Raw genomic sequence first — 22,328 nt, 5'->3', positions numbered from 1 at the left:
TAGTGCACGAACTTAACCATTCGGCCATGGGGCCAGCCCCATGGAGGGCTAAGATTTTTTAAAAATTAAGAAATTCTTTGAGAAATATCCAACTCTATTTGGAAAAGCAATATAAGGATTATAGGTATTCCAGACTGAGAAGATGGGGGGAGAGGCACAGAGAGCTTGTTCAAAGAAATAATAGGTGAGAAGTTCCCAAACCTAAGGAAACAACTGGACGTACAACAGCATAAAGGTAATAAAACTCCAATTTACCTCAATGCAAAAAGATCTCCAAGCCATATAATATTAAAACCATCAGAAGTTGATGACAAATAAAAAATATTAAAGGCAGCAAGAGAGAAGAAGATAATCTACAAAGGAATCACCATCAGACTTTCAGACTTTCTCAACAAAAACATTACAGGCTAGGAAATCATGGAATGAAATATTCGAAATATTGAAAGATAAAACCTATCAGGCAAGAATACTCTATCCAGTGAAATCATCCTTCAGATATGATTGAGAAATAAAAGCTTTACTAGATAAACAAAAGCTCAGGGAGTTCACTACCCCTTATAAGACATGATGAAGAAAGCCCTTCTCCCTGAGACAAAAAGGCAAAGGTTTACAAAACTTTGAGCAAGGAGATAAATAGATAGACAAAATCAGAAAATGGAAGCTCTCTATCAGAATAGGCTAGTGAACATTGAATCATAGCAAAATATAAAGGTAATGAAAGCACCAAAATTAACTACAGATGCTTTAATTTAGTTACAAACTCATAACACAACAAAGAATAACTTGTGACAACAAAATCACAGAAAGGGAAGAGGAGAGGGATGTAACCCACTTAGGCTGAAGGAGGTAAGAGGCTATCAGTAAAAAGCACTATATCATCTATGAAATGATTTATACAAATTATCTCATGTGGTTACCTCATGGTAACCATAAAACAAAATATCAGAGCAGAGTCACAAATCATAAATAAAGAGAAAATTGAGAAAACCATCACAGAAAACCACTAAACTGAAATGCAGTCAGAAATACAAGGGAAAAGATAGAATGTAATTATAGAAAAAACAAAAAACAAGAGAAAAAATGGCAGTATAAGCCTTCATATATCACTAAACAATGTAAATATAAATGAATCGAATTCACCAATCAAAATACATGAATGGCTGGATGGCTTAGAAATAAGATTCAACAATATGCTGCCTCCAGGAAACATATTTCCACTCTAAAGACAAACATAGGCTCAGAGTGAAGGGACGAAAGACAATACTCAAAGAAATAGGCAAGCAAAAAAGCAGATGTAGCCATACTTATATCAGACAGAGCAGTCTTTGAGATAAAAAAGTTAATGAGAGGCAAGAATGGGCATTATATAATGATAAAAGGGAGATTCACCTAAAATGACATAATGCTTATGAATATATGTGCAAGGAGCACAAAATTACATAAAGCAACTATTAACTAGTAAAGAAATAAAGGGAGAAATTGGCAGCAACACAATAATAATAGTGGACTTAAACATCTCACTTGCATCAATGGATAAATCTTTGAGACAGAATATCAACAAGGAAACAGTGACCTTAAGTGAAACAGCGCACCAGAAGGACTTAATAGATATATACACAATATTCTATCTCAGAACAGCAGAACAAACATTATTCTCAAGTTCACATAGAACATTCTCAAAGATAGATCATATGTTTGGAAACAAGGCAAGCTCCAGTAAATTTAAGAAGACTGAAATCATTTCAAGCATGTTTTCTGACTGACCACATGCTTTGAAACTGGAAATAAACTACAAGAAAAAAGCTGAGAAATTCACAAACATGTAGAGATCAAGCAACATGCTACTGAACAACAATTGGATCAATGAAGAAATCAACAGAGAAATGAAAAACTACCTGGAAACATACCAAGTATTATGGGATATAGCAATAGTAGTACTAAGAGGGAAATGTATAGCAATAAAGACCTACTTCAACAAAAAAGAAAAATCCCAAATAAGTAATCTTAAACTATACTTAAGAGAACTATGAAAAAGACAAAGCCCAAAGTTAGTAGAAAGAGGAAAATAGTAAAAATCAGAGCAGATATAAAATAAATAAAGACTAAAAATAACAGCAAGAATGATCAATGAAACTAAGAGCTGGTTCTTAGAGAATATAAACAAACTGACCAACTGTTAGCCAGACTCACTAAGAAAAAAAGAGAGACGACTCAAATAAATAAAATAAGAAATGAAAGAGGAGAAATTACACTGAATACCAGAGAAATGTATAGGATTATAGGAGAATACTATGAGAAGCTATATGCCAACAAATTAGGTAACTTGGGAGAAACGGATAAATTCTTAGAATCATATAACCTTCCAAAACTGAATAAACAAAAAGTAGAGAATCTGAATGAATGAATCACAAGAAATTGAAACAGTAATTAAAAAACCTCCCAAAAAACAGAAGTATAGGACCAGATGGCTTTTCTGGTGAATTCTACCAAAGATTCAAAGAAGATTTAATACCTATCCTTCTTGGAATATTCTGAAATGTTGAAGAAGACGAGCTGCTTTGTAACGCATACCATGAAGCCAACATTACCCTGATACCAAAACCAGACAAGGATAACAGAAAAAAGAAGAATTGGCAGGACAATATCACTGTTGAACATAGATTCCAAAATTCTCAACAAAATATTAGAAAACTGAATACAATACATTAAAAGGATCATACACCATGATCAAGGAGGGAATATCCCAGGGGTGCAGGGATGGGTCTACATTCATAAACCAATCAATGTGATGGACCACATTAACAAAACGTGTAACAAAAATCACATGACTATCTTAATAGATGAAGAGAAAACATTTGACAAGATCCAACGTGAATTTTTGACAAAACTCTAAAGAAAATGGGTATAGAAGGAAATTATCTCAACATAAAATAAAGCCAATATATGACAAACCCACAGCCAACACCATAGTTAACTGTGAAAACCAAAAGCCATTCCTCTGAGCACAGGAAAAAGACAAGGGGGTCCTCTCTTGCAACTCTTATTCAAAATAGCACTAGAAGTTTGGCCAGAGCTCTTAGGCAAGAAATGAAATAAAAGGGATCCAAACTGGAAAGGAAGAATAAAATTATCACTGTTGCAGGTGACATGATTCTATAAATAGAAAATTCTGTTAAAGCCACCAGAAAACTATGAGAAATCATCAACAAGTACAGCAAACTTGCAGGGTACAAAATCAACATACAAAAATCAGTTGCATTTCTATACACAAATAAAGAACTAGCAGGAAGAGACAAATGCCATTTGTAATCACACACAGACAAATAGAGTACCTAGGAATAAATTTAACCAAGGAGGTGAAATACCTACACACTGAAAACTATAAGACATTACTGAAAAAAGTCAAAGAAGATGTAAAGAAATGGAATGATATTCTACACTCACAGATTAGAAGAATAAACATAGTTAAAATATTTTTATTAACTAAAACAATCTACAGATTCAATGCACTCCCAATCAGATTTACAATGACATTCTTCATGGACATACAACAAAGAATCATAAAATCTGTATGGAATGACAAAAGACCATGAATAACAAAAGACATCCTGAGAAAAAAGAACAATGCTGGAGTTATCACAATCCCTGACTTCAAAATATACCTCAAAGCTATAGTAATCCAAACAGCACGGTACTCACAGAAAAACAGACATGCAGATCAAAGGAATAGAATTGAAAGCCCAGAAGTAAAACCACACATTGGTGGACAGCTAACTACACAACAGGACAGCCACATACAAAAGAATTAAAATAGACCATTAGCTTAAACCACACACAAATATTAACTCTAAATTGATTAAAGACTTTAATGTAAGACCTGAAACCATAAAACTCCTAGAATAAAATATAGGCAGTATGCTCTTTGACGTTGATCTTAGCAGCATCTTTTCAAATACCATGTCTACTCAGGCAAGGTAAACAAAGGCAGACAAAAGGGCCTACATCACACTAAAAAGCTTCTTCAAGGCAAATGAAACCATGAAGAAAACAAAAAGACAAGCCACCAAATGGGAGAAAATATTTGCAAATCATATATCTAAGTATAAATAATTCATACAACTCAACAGCAGAAAAACAGACAATCCAATTAAAACCTGGGCAGAGGAAATCAATAGACACTTTTCCAGATGTTTAGATATACAGATATACAGATGGCCAACCTTCACATGAGAAGATGTTCAACATCATTAATTACTAGGGAAATGCAAATCAAAACTACAATGAGATATCACCTTACACCCATCAAAATGGCTATAATTAACAAGACAAAAATAACAAATGTTGGAGGGGATGTAGATAAAAGGGAAGCCTCATACACTGCTGGTGGGAATGCAAACTGGTACAGCCACTATGGAAAACAATTTGGAGACTCCTCATAAAATTACAAATATCATATGATGTAGCTATATCACTGCTGGATATTTGTCCAAAGAACATGAAATGAACAATTCAAAGAGGTTATGCACCCCTTTGTTCATTGCAGCATTATTCACAATAGCCAAGATGTGGAAGCAAAGCAAATGTCCACCAACTCATGAATGGATAAAGAAGACATTGCATATCTATACCATGAAATAGTACTCAGCCATAAAAAAGAAAAAAAAATTGTGTTGTTTGCAACAACATGGATGGAACTTGTGGGTATTATGCTAAGTAAAATAAACCAGACAGAAAAAGACAAATCACATATGATTTCACTCATATGTGGAAGATAAACACATGGATAAGGAGAACAAATTAGTGGTTACCAGAGGCAAAGAGGATTGAGAAGTGGGCATAAGAGGTAAATGGACACATACGTATGGTGACAGATAAAAACTAGACTATTGGTGTGAAAATGAAGCAAGCTGAACAGAAACTGATAAGTAATAATATGCACCTGAAATTTACACAATATTTTAAGCCAATATGTCCTCAATAAAGTAATTTTTAAATTAATAAGAAGGATTTGAATGAGATACTTATGTGAGTTTTCATTGTAAGAATTACTATTTCATACATACTGCAACATCAGGCTGATACTTCATAAACATCAGTATTACAAATGCTCAATCCTAGAATTCTTAATGTGGATTCCCACAGGCCTATTCTATGTTTCTAAAGAGAAAGGAAAGACAAAATTTCAGATATTCCCTCTTCTTCTCACTCTTTTTGTCGTTTCTCTCTCGTTTTACCTCCTTGCTAGCCCTTGAAAAGGAAAAGTAGCCATTTTAAAAATATGATGAATCATAAATATAATAAAATGCTTATGACGGTTTTCAAATGCAACTTTTGAAATATTCACGTTGGCTTCCAAAGTCTTCTAATTCTGTGTCATTATTTTGTTTTTCACGTTTTCTTCCCAGTGCTTCTGCTTATGCATGTTCCAACCAAGCTTTACACTATTGTCCCTCGTAAATGCACCCAATCTCATTCTCTGAATTTCCCATATTTTTTAGTGGCTAAATGACCTTCCTCTGGTATCCGTTTCTACCTATGTCTAAAGTCTCCAGTTCAAATGCTGTCTCCTCAGCAAAGCTTTTCATGTTTTCCCAGCCAAATAACTTTCTTGCTAATGGCGTTCCACAGTTAAAGGGTGTGTGTGTGTGTGCACACACATGTGTGTATACTAAATCACGCAATCCCTAATTATAGACTTCTCTCATTTTGCTTTACTAGCTTTTGTTCATTTGATTTTGTTCATTTGATATCTCATAAGGCAAGTTATTGTTGTTCTATTTTGTGCACTTCAGTCGAAGCTGGGAGGCAAAGTTTAACAGAAAGTAGTCATGGAGGAACCAGAAGCAGAACCCAAGCATTCATGCTCCATGGTGATCTCTCTCTAACGCTCGAGCCGACAGTGTCATACAAACTATCAGTCTCCAACGATCTGGGCAGAGCCAGCATAATGCCAAGAAACCATAAATAGATAAAATAGGAGACACTGACATGTTCAGTATATGTTCTGACTATCAAATGGATGCAAACTTCAGGATGGATCAAATGAAGAGATCAGGATTTAACATGGATTTTTGAAAAATAATAATGAGGAGGAGAAGATAGAGAAGTTAGGGAATCATGGTAAGTTTCATAGCCAAAGGGAAAAATTTGATTTTGAGGAAAAGCCAGATAGAAAGAAGAATCAAGGGATGAGAGAAGGAAAATCCCACAGTGTAAGGGTGAGCAAAGGGCCATGTAAGGGATAAAGAGTAGTTTGTCCGAGGATTTCACAAGGGAATTTTGCTTCTCTCTCCTCTGCTCCTCATATTATCCCTTACTCCAACCCCAGAAATAGAACTTAATGTTTGTTGCTAGCATGGGTGACAGTAGGTCCTGGACAGCCAACATTAGCATTGTTAACTTCAGGACCATCAGTATCATAGAAGCATTGTATCATCAGTATGCATCTGTATCCTTCTCCTGCCCTTAAGCTTTGCTAATGAGAAATCTGCAGGTATAGGATCCTATATCCTTGCTCCCTTCAATGCACCACCATTTGTGATAAGAGTTGTTCCTGAAAAGGGGCTGTGTTAAGCTAAGGTCAGGAAAATCTGTGAACTTTGAAACCTCAGAATCTTTTCATCACTGTGGGAAGTATGTTCCTGGAATTTAAGGTTTCTTAGCAGGCAGACTGGATGAGAGCAACTGCCCTAAAATCCAGTCCCAAGAGAGAGGCAAGAAAAAGAAAACAGTTCAGTGGGGCTTGAAAACTTACCTTTTTTCTTGTAAAAATGAGAAGATATCCAAAAGAGAGCTCATGGTTTTTGCTCTTTCAATTCTGATTTACTTTGCAGATGAATCAGGTGCAGTGTGTTTGCAACATGTAAATTGTACTTCAAACAGGTCCATTCTCCTTTCAAAGACTGATATGAAGCTCCCAGTTTGCAAACTGTCTTAAATGCACAGTACATTCTTACTAAATATTACCTATTGATTTGATGGTGTTAATTTTGCTCTTTCTGAATTTTTGACAGTTCACGACATCAGAAGTGGAATCTGAAGAACCTCAAGGTCTCTGAGGCCAGTGAGGAACCAGGTCCTGGGGCCCTCGGAGCCCTGTGAGCTCACTGCTTTCTCAGTGACTTTAGAGTTTGAAAGTAAGTCTCTCTTGGATCCAAGCTCTGCTATCCTTGCATTTTGAACTCCCTGACTTTTTTGTGCATCCCTGTATTTTGTTTGATAAAGTGTCTTGTTAGGTCACCTTTCTATCTGTAAGGGGAGAAACTCCTGATTCCACAGGTATTAGGCAGGAGTAGAGTTATTGGGCTCTCCATAGATTATTTTCAGGGAACCTAAAGGCTGATATGTGTTCCACCTAGTCAAAATCTCTTTTTCCTCCTCCCCTAATTACTCCTGCCTCTTATATGTATACCCACTGTGGACCAGGATCATTTGCCTCTCTAAATAAATGAGTGAACTTTTGGATAATTTGGAATTGTAGCAGCCACTTAGGGAACCTTTTATTTAGATAAGGTAGTCTAACTTAAAGGGCATCCCTGAAAAGAGGATCTCAAACTCCTTGGAGACCACAGAATGCATTCTTTGATGTGTATGCAGAAGCTTCTAAATGACTGAATGAATCCAAAAATAGTTTCTTTAAAGGAATCCTTATAGAGCACAAATAAAAAATCTTAAAAACTTGGGCCATCTGAGGTAGTGACCTTAATTAGTCTACCTGCCAGAAACAAAATTTGGACCCAGCTATTCTTTTGAGTTTCATATTATTATAACCTAGACATGGCTAAAATTCTAAAATAAAAGCTATAAGATGGCTATTTGTGTCTATCTATATGTTTGTGTATATCTATGTATTTATGCATATTATGCATATGTGATATTTTAAAACAGTTCTACTTAATTAGCTTAAAGAAAAATAAGTACTTATATAAATTAAGTATTCCTAAAACTCTCAGAAATATATAATCAAGCCCAATGTTTCTCAAGTTCATATGATCAGGATAATCTGTGATAAATAAAAGCTAGTTTAAGTTTGTTAGTTTAATAAAAGCAAGCATATCTTCAGAATTGTTAATATCAGATGTGATGCAAACATATTACTTTACCTACCTGGGTTTACTAGACAAATAAGCTCATGCTATCTCTATGTTACAAAATGTGTCACCAAGAAAAATATCTTAAGGTGATGGTTAGTTATTTGATGCTTAATCTAAGCATACTCAATAAAAATAAACAATTTAAGTAAATATAAATAAGTTAAAAGTTTATATGAAGTTAAACTAAATAAGGGATACTCACTGACTATCTAGATAATTTGCAAATAAAACAATATACTGACATATTGATTGCTAACCATAAGTTTAAATTTATCTACTTTTGGCTCTTAATTTTTTATAGAAAGACAAAAGATATTTGGGTCTATTAATAAACATGTATTTCACCACATTAAAGTATTATACTATGAAAAATTTCTCTCTAAAAGTAATGTTTTATAATTATATTCTTATAAATTTACCTTTATACTACAGAATGCTAATATGTGACAGACAGTTCACAATTGCCTGTTTCCTAGTTTTCACTGGAAAGTAAAGATTACTAATAGTTAAAATTTATAATCAATATGTAAAAATAGAACTACTGGAAATAATAAGAAGGAAAGGAAGCAACTTCGTATGAAAAGTATGGGAAGAAAATGGTATGTATTTTTATATGAAGAGTATACAAGGAACATAGGATATGATTTTTTTTAAGAAAAGAAAGTAACATTGTCTAAAATAAAATGAGCAGTTGTTCCAGAAAAGAAAGGAAAAAGAATAAGAGAAAACCTAAATAGATACAGAAAGTAGAGGAGGTTTGAGGAAAAGAAATTCTGTCTTATGAGGTCAACACTGGCTAAAATTGAATAGATTTTTTAGGAGGGTATTTAAATGAGCTCAATAATATACTGATAGAAAATTAGAGTTTAATTTTCTGTTAAAACCACAAAATTTCTTAGATTATTGGTCTGGTCTTCATAAAAGACTGTTATTATACAAAAGGTGAAACCTGAATCTGATTATAACCCAATTAAGTTATTTATTTGGTTAAATGTTGACTTGCAGGATTCTCTGCTCTGGTAAATTTTTCAGTCCTTAACTATTTTTCTCCGTATAGTCATCATATTAATCTCTCTAGTGCGTTTATCCTTGCAAGGGTTTTAAATGCCTTTTGCAGCCACTCACACATCAAATGATGTCCATCAGGATTAGACAACTTAAAGAAGTCAATGCTCTGACCACCCATGTCCATGATGACGATGCAACTGTTGATAACAGTCGCCACATGACCATCCCTCCTGACTACTCAACTAGCAGAATCAACAAGGATGTGATTCTTCATCCTGGCTTCATCAACAGTAGTAATCCAGGGTAACAGTATACTATTTGGTCACACTCTCAGCTTGCTGAGACAATAGCCAGAAGAAGAAAATTGTTAAAAATAAGTGCAAAATGGATACAGCAATTGAGAATTCCCTGAGCAGACAATACCTTTTAAGCCACATAGGCAAGACTAAGTCTAGCTTGTTTCATGAAGGTAAGTGAAGCTTAACTTAGGTTATTTCTTGTCAGTGCTTCTGAAAATCATAAAAGAAACTTAAGTCATCTTCCTAAGAATGATGTGACATAATCACTTTTTACATATCTCCTGCCATCTGGAAACATCTATTGTAATAACCAATCATTGTAAAGGTTAACGACTTCCCAATTTTCACTTTATAAGCCATCCTATAACTTCATGCTCCTGAGCTTCATATCATGCTGAATTTGGAACGGCCCAGTTTGTGAACTGTCTTATATGCACAATAAACTGTTACTATTACTATTTATTGATTTGGTGGTTTTCAATTTGCTATTTCTAATTTCGATACCACTTACTATGTACCAGGTGCTATTCTAGGCACTGGGGATTTAACAGTAAAATATCTTTAAAAAGACACAAATCCCTACCCTTATATAAATTGTATTCTAGTATATATACAAAAGTAAATAGATAACTAAACTGTATGACATGTCAGAGAATGGTAAGTGCTAAGGAGCAAATTAAGCAGAGATGTAAGAATAGAAGATACAGAATGTTGGTGGGAGTTGCATTTCTATGAAGTACTCAGAAAAGTCATTATTGAGCAGACACATTTTAATAGTAAACCAAAGGAAGTGAGGGGGTAAGCCATGCATATATCTGAATGAAGAATAATGAAGACACAGAAAACAACCTGTGTGAAGGTCCTTAGGCAGGAGTATGCCTGATGTCATGCAAAAAGTTGGCAGGAACAAAGGTATATGTGTTACAGTGGGGTCAAAGGATTGTTAAAATTTGCAATTAGAAATAAGCTGGAAGGCCTGGTCCCATGGCCTAGTGTTTAAGTTTGGGATGCTCCACTTTGGAGGCCCAGGCTCAGTTCCTACACCACTCGTCAGCAGCCATGCTATGTTAGTGACCCACATAAAAAATAGAGGGAGATTGGCAGAGATGTTAGCTCAGGGTGACTCTTCTTCACCAAAAAAGAAAAAAAAAAAGAAAGAAAGAAAGAGCAAGAAATAGAAGCTGGAAATAATAATAAGATGGTTTGAAAATTTGTGAGTCGAAATTGAGATTTTAGAAGGTTTTGAATTATTGGTAATTACAGAGTCTAAGGTATGACTATGGGCATGAACAAATGAGATACATTAAAGGTCAAGATTCCTGGGGGGAAAAATGGCCAATTGGTAGGTTTAGAAGCCAGCATATTGGAAGGATCATCTTTGTGCGTGTTGGTGCAAAGACCCTAGAAGCAGTAGATGACTTTTATATAAAAAAAAAAGTGGCTTGTAGCATCATCTGATGGAGATTGAAAGCTAAGGATAATCATGGAGTAAAGAGGGGGTAGAAACTAGAAGTAGCAATGAGAGGTACTCATAACAAAATCTCATCTCCAGGGCTTTGACACGAGAGATGTGGGAAAAGACACAATCTTTGCTTAAGTGGAAATGCATATAGAGAGAAGAACTAGGAAAGCAAGAAAATATTCACATAAGAGATTGAACGTGTAGGAGATTCTGCCTGTTGTTTACCTAACATACAGAAGATTTAATGAAAGGGGATTCAGTGTTATGTGAGTTTTGATGTAAAAAGGGAGTCTATAGTGCCATAGGAGATTTAAAATGTAAATTTTAATCATTATCACTAAAAAATCACCAGTCTTTAGTTTAAGAAGCATTCATGCAATCTCTTCAAATCCTGTGAACTCAAGACTCCTGGACTTGCTATTGGGCATTTTGAAATAGCATAATCCACAAGAACATGAGTTCTGAAGACAGGGATTTTCTTTTTTTCACTGCTACCTAGAATAGTACTGAGCAATAATAGGAAGTCAAAAAATATTTGTCACATCAAATTAAATTTTCAGTAAAAAATGTTTCTGTAGATGTGCCAGGTGCCAAGTGTCCATGGTAGAGGCTGCTAGTTCTCCACCAAAACCCATTCTCCCTTCTTCTGCAGTAACAGAGGACACCTGTGTTCATGGCAACCTGAGCACTGCTTACATTCTCCAGCCCCTTTGCATCTAGGTGCAGCTCTGTGACTATGTTTTTGTCAATTGGATGCAAGGAGAAGGGATATGTTAATTTCTAGGCAGAAATCTAAATATTGCACTGTACTCCTCAAGTAGATTTCCCCTTTTGACATGTGAAACTAAGCTGGTGGTGTCACAACTGTAGGTAACAGTGCTCTATGGCAATGCTTCTCAAACTATAATCTGCATATGAAACTCCTAGAGTTAAATTCAAAGCATGATTCGTTAGGTGTAGGATGAACTTTAGGATTCTGCATTTCTAACAAGCTCCCAGTGATGCCAGTGATACTAATATTTGCATCATATTTTGAACATGAAGACCTTAGGAGATGACCAATCAGCTGCTTGGGAGGAACCTGACTTCCTAAATAAAAAGGAGGAGATGCACCCCCCTGCCAACCTGGACCATCTACCTGCAATTTTTATATCAAATAGAATAATCTTCCTATAGTTTAAAGCACTGGGTCTCTCTTTTATAGAAATCTATCCTTATTCAATATAGAGGAAGAAAATCTCAAAGATTACCTGCTAGAGTTGCATTTTCTTTTCTTGTTGTTGTTCCAGCATTATTGAGATATATACTTGACATATAAAATTGTGTAAGTTTAAAGTGTACAATGTGATGATTGAATCCATGTATATATTATGAAATATATACCACAATGTCAGTTAACACATCCATCACCCTACTCTGGAGCAGCTATGAGTCAGTGTCTGACTTTTAGACTTACAGGCAACTCTGAACTCTGTTAATACCCAGAGATGGGCAGGCTCTCATGGACTGGCTCATTTTGACCAAACACAAGAGCACTTGTGATGTAAACCAGAATGCGAGCTTAAGAATTTCCTCAAGCTCACCTCTGCTCACTTCTTAGCCTTCAGTCACAATGTAGCAGTATTTGGAGCCACCATAACAGTAATCACACTCTGGCATGGAAATTCTGTGGTTACAACTGTATATAAGTTGGTCATAAGATGACCCAGAATATACTCATATGAGTTTCAAAATTATCATTTAAATGAAAACACGAAGTGAAGCATTCTTATAGAAACCAGCAAGTCTTAGTATTAGGATCTCTCTGGTTTAAACTCATCAAGTTCTAAGCACTCGATTACAACAACTACCACACATACTTAATGAATTTCTGCTATGATGAAAGCACTCTACAACTGGCTTGGTATATAATCCTGATAAAATGGACAAAAACCCATGCCTTCTTGGAGCTTACATTCTAGTAGGGACAGACAATAGACAATAAATATAATAAGTGAATTAAGTAGTATGTTAGATGATAAATGCTATTAAGAAGGAAAAAAATAGAGTAAGATAAGAAATCAGGAGCACTGATGGGAGTGCTGTATTTAATATGGCATAAGGGAAGCCTTATTGAGGAGAGACTAGAATAAGCAAGTGAAGCTGTTCACCAAGCACCTTACTGGAAAAGAATTCTAAACAAAGAAAACAGCTGAGGCAAATGCCCCAAAGTGAAGCCTGCCTGCTGTGGTCAAGGTTGCAAGGAAGCCAGGGTGGCTGGAACCAAGGGAGTTACTGTGGCATTACCAGAAGAGGCCAAGGAGTCAAGAGAAGGCTAAATAACTGCAGAGATTTTTCCCTTTTGTCTGAGTGAAATGGGACCATTGCAGAGTGTTAAGCAGAGAAGTCCTGATTTGCCTCTAGTTTCAAAAGGAGTTTCAGTCTGCTGTCCTGGAAGTGAACTCAGCAGAACAAGAGTAGAAGTAGTCAGCATTCTTAGAGTTTATGGCTGTGGTCTCAGTGAGAGAGAGTGGCCTCTCAGGCCAGGATGACAGGAGAATTAATGGGAAAATATATCATATCCTGCAAATAGTTTAAAGGCAAACTTTTTTTTAATAGGTTAGGTGTGAGCTCTGATATCAACTTTTGTGACTCCATGTTTTTGGCCTGGGAAACTGGAAAGATGGAATTTCTGGGGAAGGCTACAGGTAGAGTGTATTTAGGGTGAAAAAAGTCATTAAAGGTGAAAATACCTATTAGATATATAGAGAAAGATGTCGAGCAAGTAGTTGAGTATACAAGTCTGGCATTCAAGTGAGAAGTGTGAGATGGAGATGTAAATGTGAAAGTCATCAGCATAAAGATGGTATTTAAAGTCACAATAATCCTTGATTTTATTTTAGAGTTTTAATATAACATTTTAATGAAACTTCTCTGAGCTTTGGTGTTCTAAACACATGCATCTTCAGAGAAATCTCAGAGAATCTCAATTAATGGAAAAAGAAAAAAGCTTCCTCATAACGAATGACCTTCCGCAAACACTTTTACCCAGAGTATTTGGGCAAAACTCAAGAAGAAAAGATTTCTCCCCTCCATAACCTCATCTTCATTACTACTTCCCCTTTCTCCTTTTCTCTTTCTCCTTTTCTGTTTATATACTGTTAAACAATAGCAATTAATAGCAATGCTAAATTTGTGGCAAAACTGGCAAGGCAAGTAGCTTATCAATGCCTTATGTTACAATTCAGGAAAATCCTGCCTCATCATTTGCAGGACTTATACTTGAGAGAGTCTCCAGTAAAGAGTAAGAGATAAATAAATCTTCCAAACTTTTATTATCAGAGAGTGAAGGTCCATCAATGTCATTATCCCCAGGAGAGGTGCTCATACAAAATTTCTCAAAGAGGCATTATATGAGTTCATTTGCCACAATTTAGGGTCCAATCTTCAGATCTGTAGAAAAATAGTCTTGATTATATTTATTCTCAGTGATAGATCCATTAGTCACTCCCTCAGGCTCCTATTCTCCATACTCATTGGTTAACAGAACCTGAACAGGAATGTAAATTTAATGAGATACATTAAAAAGTATAAATCAAAACACCAAAGTGCTTATCCCAGTCACTGGTCAATATCTTTCTCTCCAGGAAGGAAAATCTCCATAGGAAGCCCAGTTGACATACAAAGTTTGCTTGCTAAAGCTAGAACTCAAGTAGCCATAGCCTGAGACATTTCTCCTAACCCAGAAGTGTACCTGCCGGCCAACTGGCAAGTCTTACACACAAGTCAGTGAAACACTTCTCTGCACTAGGACTATACCTGATACCTAATGAGGGATTTTGCTTCCTTAATATATTGTTCTTTGTATATCCAAGCTGGAAAACTCGCTTCTGTGGACATCTTCTCCTTTTGGATGGATTATTATGACATTAGCTCTATTTTTTATGTCAGTTTTTGCCTTTTTTAGATACATGATCTCATCCATGAGGTGTTGGATAGATAATTCTCAAATTGTTGCCAGTCCATCAATCAAAGATTAAGGAAGTTTCCACAGACTTAAATTACAAAAATAGGTATGTATATAAAACTAAATAGTATGCACAAAAAATTAACATGATAATCAGAAAATTTGTTACTGTACATGAAGAAAAATTATGAATCAATACAATGCATATATTTGTTCTAACTAGAATTGTCCTTATTTGAATAGAAGACCATGAATTTTCTCCTCGTACGTGTTCAACAGGCAAAGGAAAGGCCAGTATTATGGCTGTTACAGAGGGAAGACAAGCATCAATTAAGGACTTAATTAGCTGATATATATATATATATACATGCTCCCTTGGGATCATAAGTTTCTGTGCTATTCACCGTTGAGCTGGAAAAGATAAGATCCAGATTTAGTAGAATCCGGAACTGATTCGCCAACAAAATGAATGAGTCAAAATTGGGACCAATTTTTCAACTTAGATCAGAAACACGAAGAAAAGAAATACAAACTAGAATAATGTACAGAGGGAGGTAAAGCCATAGATACAACGGGATCTGGCTGATAAGCTGCAATGCGGAAAGCAGAAGTGAGGAGTGGGTTGATCCTCCCACAAATACTGCTGTTCTCAATATGCTGACGCTCTGTGATATTGACTCAAAATGAAATGTGTCTGTGCTATGTGATCATTTTTCATATTTCTCCAAACACCCCCCGGAAGAGGATTAGATTGCCTACGTTGGAATGACAACATTTTCTCTTTTCTATTAATCCAATTTTATTTAAACTTTTACATAATAGGCAATTGGAGTCTTCTGTTTTTGCCACCTCGAGTCAGTTTTTGCACCATAACTTTCTCTTGGCATTTTTAACTTCTTCATTCCTCAGAATGTAAATGAGGGGCTTCAGCAAAGATGCCCCAATAGTGTAAAGCACAGCCACCACTTTTTCCACTGGGAATGTGGTAAGGGGGTGAGAGTATGTGAATATACATGGAGTGAAGAACAAGATGACAACAATAACGTGGTAGGTGCAAGTGGAGAGGGCTTTCCTTCTTCCGTATGCCCTGGGGTTACTCAGAGAATATAAGATATAAATATAGGAGATAAGCAGGATCACAAAAGTCACCATGCATATAGCAACACAATTAAACACTATGTTGATTGATGACATACAACTTTCAACAAACGTTGCATATCACGGAAATACTGATTGTCACATTGGGGCCACAGAAGGGTAATTTCCAAGCCAAAAGACTCTGTGCTGAGGAATGGATACAAGACCCCACCCATGCCAGGTTCACCAATGCACAACAGACACGCTGGCTCATGATAGTTGTGTACCGCAGGGCTTAGAGATGGCCACATAGTAATCAAAGGACATGAAGATGAGCACCAAGATCTGCATGCACCCAAAGAAGTGAACTGCAAAGATCTGGGTCATGCACTCATTGTAGGAGATGACTTCCTTCTCAGAAACAGAATCTATAAGCAGCCTAGGAGCAGCAGTTGGTAGGAAACACATATCAGCAAAGGGTAAGTAGAAAAGGAAGAAGTACATGGGGCTTCCAAGCATCTGGCAATGTCTTGGTCATCACAATAACTAAATTGACTGACAGAATTGTGAGGTAGAGAAACAAGAAGACCACAAACATTATTTTCTCCTTTAGTACCTCCTGTGTTAACCCAAGCAGAATGAACTCATTCAGACTATTTCAGCTCCACGGTTACAGTGAACATAGAAAGGACGCAGATGAGAAATTGTTCATCTGCAAAGAACATGAGGAAAATGGTGACTTGGCAATAGCAATGGACTTGGACTCTGAATTCCAACTTTACAGTTCTGATTCCATTAACACATATAACTCAGTGGTCCTCAAAGTTTTTCATGCATTATAATTGCTTGGGAAACTTATCTTTTTAATGCTATTGTCCATGCTTTAACCATGGGTATTTATTCAAGGTTTTCCTATGTGGATCATGATTTTGGGGGGAAAATAATAAGCCTACAAGTGATTGTGCCCTCCGCCAAAGTCTGAGGACTAATGACAGTGCTGCATGATCTTGATCAAATCACTTTAATGTCTTAAAACTCCTTCTTCATATGAAAATTAGAAATTCTAATAGACATTTTATTAAGTATATGTATATGATGTATATGAGCAGATAATATATATATACACATCTCAATTACTGAAAAATAACATCCCTATATATTTTTGAAATAATTCATTTAGAGAATCCCTCTTGAGAAAAGGCATTTCTTGATTTGGACACCAGTTTGCATCCACTATTTGTGACTCTTAAATATCTTGGGTGGATTATTCTTTAAGGAGAAATTATTCCTCCAATTTTAGGCTTTTAGTGGCCATAATTTTACCTTCAGTGTCAGTCATGGCACATAAAATATTTGAGTAAATCACTGAGGTTGGCATTATTGAGGAAAATTACTATATATTTGACATAATATATTAGTCATAGAGGATGCATGGTATCAAGTTCCACATCCCATGGATCCAAAGTGATGTGCCACTTGTTATATTTCTATAAATTGAACAATGTCTTTACTCATATATGATTCTCCTACCACTATATTTCAGAGATTTCCATTCTTCCAATTTTTATCTCTCTGAAAACATAATTCAAAAACTGTTTCAAAATTTTAACACACAGATATTTCCCATTATTCTACTGTATTCTTTGTTTATATACATACATATCTATAGAATTCCAATCGTCCTGTAATATTATACTTTTTATTTTAATTTTTGATTGTTAAAAGTCTTTCTGCATGCAGCTAAAGAGTATCTGTAACACAATTGTCCATTTTAGCAACTGTAAGTTAACATATCAACATTTCATAATATAAATTTTATAATTTATTTTTATGTTACTTCTTTTCAAATATTCACTCTAATAAAAAGCTTTTGAATAAGCCTCTTCTCACTTATAGCCTTTGTTTATTTTTAATATTTTATTCAGATTAAATTTACAGGAGGTTGATGACATGAAATATGAAAATTTTCATAATTATTAATGGCCTTTTTATATGTTTCAATATTTATTAGAGAAAATTTAATTATAAAACAAAAATATTTTCATAACAAAATATCCAAAGTTAACAGTAGATTACAGGGTAAAAAAAGTACCCTTGAAAAATGTATAATTAACCAATTCCACATTTCACAATTAACTTACTTTCTTACCCATTCTTCCAGGTTTCTCAGTGTTATATTTGTCTGGTTAAATGTCCCCTCTTATGTACAGACTGGATCATTTTCCATTATTTCTAAGATTATAGAAATACGGAACAGATTCCTAATAAAAATTTGACTTGGGGCATTATCTTATTTGCTTGGTTAATAGCATTAAAATCATGCTATATATTTCTTTGATTAGTGATATGGTATAACACTTTATATATTTTATATTTTTCTTTCTTGTATTTCATCTTTTCTGAATTATATATATCTTCTGTAGTTTTTTTTTTCTTTTTTTTCAAGGAAGAGTCACCCTGAGCTAACATCTGTTGCCAATCTTCCTCCTTTTGCCTGAGGAAGATTGTCCTTGGGCTAACATCTGTGCCAATCTTCTATTTTTTGTATGCGGGTTGCTGCCACAGCATGCCTGATGAGTGGCATAGGTCTGCACCAGGGATCTGAAACCACAAACCTGGGCTGGCAAAGTGAAGTGCTCTGAGCACAACTGCTATGCCATGGGGCAAGCCCCTGTAGTTAAGTTTTTGATATTTTTAAATTTTGAGCTCTTTAGTTTTTTTTTCATTTTTATATAGTCAATCTATCAAGTTTTCTCTCCTTTCCAGTTTAGTCTATTACTTCAGTTGGGGAGTTATCATTTTTACTATGTCTCATAATATTTCTATGATGTTTTTTAAAATATTAATGACAAATGATCTTGAATTTATTTTAGCATGCATTTTGAGAAACTCTTCCTCCTTCTCATGAATCACCAATCCATCAATGAATTAGTAACACCATCAAGTCATCATATATGTACTAAGAACCTACTCACATCTGCAGTCACTGTAGTGTGGCATTGAAAGATGTCCTCAACCTCTTTACATTCAAGTTGGAAGAGTAACATGCCTCTAGATAAGATAGTTACTTACATAAGAATTACACACAACTGTTTGTAATAATACCAAATCAGTTTTGATTCCAAAGGTAGAAAGATCCCTAGAGAATAACCTGTTTGGTCAGTGAAGATTCAAAAATGAGAAAGAAGTGGAGTTATGGCTTCAAATGTGTTAAACTGTATATTCCAATGAGTTTCTCTGAAACTCAAGTATTCAATAAACTTAAACTAGGTTTCTTTATGTAGAATTTCAATAGCATTTTTCAATATTAGATTTTCAATATTAGAAATTCAAATTGTCTCTTTACTTCTAATAAACACAAACATCTAAATAAAACTTTAAGTTTCTTCGCAGTTCAGTGAAAATAATATTACTTTGGTGTGATAAACTAGAGATGTTATAAAACTACAAGTTCCGATGGACAGTTCCTATCATATCTCACAACTACGAAAGGGAAAATGAATTAATGATTACTCAGTTTCAATATATTACGTTCATACACGGGGGTAAAGATGAAAGAGAGGGAGGTTTTTGTTCTTAAGAGAGGAGAAATTGGGTGAGAAGAGTGAGTAAAAAACAATCATAAGAAGAGGAGAAGCAGTAATTGCTTCAGGTAAACATAAAGATGATCTCTGTAAAACTCCACTCTCATTAAATTAAAGTTGTAGGAGGTATATTTGTGGGCAGATAATGGACAAACATGAAAGTGAGGTCACGTAATTCTATTTTATTTTAAATAAGTAAAGAGAAAGCATTTAGGGACATGAGTACAGAGAAGCAGCACTTGACAAAGTGTATGCAGTAAGTCAGATGAACCCCACCTCAGAATCTGATCATTCAATTCAGTTACTATTTCCTAACACTCCTGGACAAGCCTACCTCTCTGATTTTGGGGTCATCACAGTAGTGAAGCATGCTGTTTTCCCTGCTTTAATCCTTATTTTTTTCCTTTACCTTCTGAAATGTTAACCAGTTCACTTATATTTTGTACCACAGCTCTTCTCTTTCTTTTCTCATAAACAAATGTCTGGTTCTATCTCCTATGCTCCTATACTGCTATATGCTTTATTAAACATATACATTTAATTCAAAAAGACAAGCCTAGATTATATATTGTTCTTGTTCTATAATCTAATCTTTTGAACACATTTTCATTTTTTAAATTTCATTTGATCTGTGCATTTTCTCACAAAATAAGTGTGGCCATTTGCCTTGTTTTTTTTTTTTCTGTGTACAGAGTTTGAGCTCTGATATGGAAAGTTTTACCTGGTACAGTTAGGCTACAACTAGAGTGAGACGCTACTGGATAGTATCTCTCTCTAGCATTCACCTTCTAGGTCATATAAAACATCAAATCCCAGTCATCATGTAGATTGCATCCCAGAGAAGACAAATTCCAAGCCATCAGAGAAAGATGACAAATGATACCTTAATTCCCTGTTCTGACTCCAAATCAAGCTCTGTAAACTTCATGATGAGACAAACATCAAAGCAGAAAACTAGAAACCTAAGTGAATAATAGTGAAGAGAAGGAAAGAGCAGAGACTGAATGCAGTCAGAGTAAGAGAGAGGAGAGTTATAGTGAGCAGACAGCAGAGAGAGAGTCAGGTAAATAGATAGCCATATAGAGCGGAGAGAATTGGAGTTATTATTTTTAATAAAAATATTATAAAAGTTAGTTTGACCCAAGCTTTCATCCAAGAATTCAGCTTCTTTCACCCTTAACACTGCACTATCACTTGCCCCAAAACCAGAGAGGGGGTGCATTGTGGGTCACGAGAAAGCATTGTCAAGGATCTTGAAAGCCCAGGTGTGTATGAAGTGCAGCCCTATGTTGTGCTCTGTCCCACAAATATCAGCACTGACCGGAAACTCTTCAAATGAGCGGACCCCCGAGAAAGAAACTTCTGCCACGCGGTCCTCAGGGCCATGGTGCTGTTTGGTGCAACCTTTGTGAGCAGAGATGCTTTTGAGAGGTAGTGTAGCTTTGTCCTGAGACCAGGGAAGGATTAGGAGCCCTGGACCACGATAACACTTCATTGGGGGAAATACTCTCCAGTACCCCCACTATTTGTTGGGTGACACACTGAGAATAGATTCCATCAGGTTAGTCTAAAGGAAGCAAATATTTCAGATGGATGAAAAACTTACCTCTTTTCTTATAAGCAAAGAGATGACTTTCAATAAAGTATATTTTTCATATCTACCACTTTAATTTACTTAGATGGTGAATTATATGAAGCCTGAATGAAACATGCAACCTATACTTTATTGAGATTTACAATGCTTTCTATCCTAGAGGTTATGGGGTGTAGCGAGTTTATGGGGAAAGGGGCTGCTGCACGTGGCTGTGCTTCACATGGTTCCTGAGCAGATGCACTAGGTTAGACAAAACCACACTTCTACTGGAGCAGGGGAGAGCATCATGAAAAACAGGGGAAGTTGCTTAATTTGGTTCTTGGAAAGTTTTGGAGAAAACCCTTCTTGCGCTTTGAGAGAGAAATGCCTGTGAAGAGCTAGCTTCCCACAGTTTCTCTTTTGGAAAAATGTGAGTTAAGTGTTTTCTTTATATTGCACTGGATATTTATAGTAATTCCCACAAAAGTTTGCAAATGCCTAAGGCAGGCTTTTAGCCTCAGGAGCTCCAAGGAAACCATTACTCCCAACTTTGTCCCAAAGGATATCCAACGAGATACTTAGCTCAGACAGTCCAAGGGCAAAAGTAGACTTTGGGAACAATTAGTGTACAGCTAGATAAATGAAATATGTAACGTAGACATGAGTCTGGGTCTCACTACTTATCTGCTATGTTAATTTAAGTGTTTCTCAACCTCTTTAAATTCATATTTTCTCTTTATAAAAGGCTACAAGTAATAATCTTTATTCATTTATTTTATTTTTAATGTTATGTTCTCCCATTTCTAATCCTATCTTTGCTTATGAATCAGTGTACAGAAGAGGACAGGAAAGAAGGAAAAGGGAAAGTAATTCTTGAATACTTCTTATGTTTTTCCTTTTTCTTTTTAAAGATGTATGCCCTTCCACTTACAGGGAAGACATGTGTTTGCTTTTACAGGGAAGACATGTGTTTGCTTTGAAATTGTTGCAACCTATTAAACATTGGATAGATTACATTACAAAATTACTTTGCTACCTGGAAAACCATGTTACTACCCAGCCCTCTGGTGTAAGAATTACCTGAAAGATATGACATTACAAGCTAGGTGCCTTAAATGAGGATGAAGTGAGAGGTCTAGAGTAAGCATGGAAGGAGAAAGATGGGCGATGGATGTTGAGGTGGAAGAATGCCATGAATAGATTCTACCTTGCTCTGCACTTTGCTGAAGTGTCTAGTGGCAACCAACAAGCCCATGTGTCTCAGAGAAAATCATATCCCAACATCT

The sequence above is a fragment of the Equus caballus genome, chromosome 30 (genome assembly GCF_041296265.1).
Source record: "Equus caballus isolate H_3958 breed thoroughbred chromosome 30, TB-T2T, whole genome shotgun sequence".
In the NCBI taxonomy this organism is placed as follows: Eukaryota; Metazoa; Chordata; class Mammalia; order Perissodactyla; family Equidae; genus Equus; species Equus caballus.
This window is presented reverse-complemented; position numbering follows the sequence as displayed.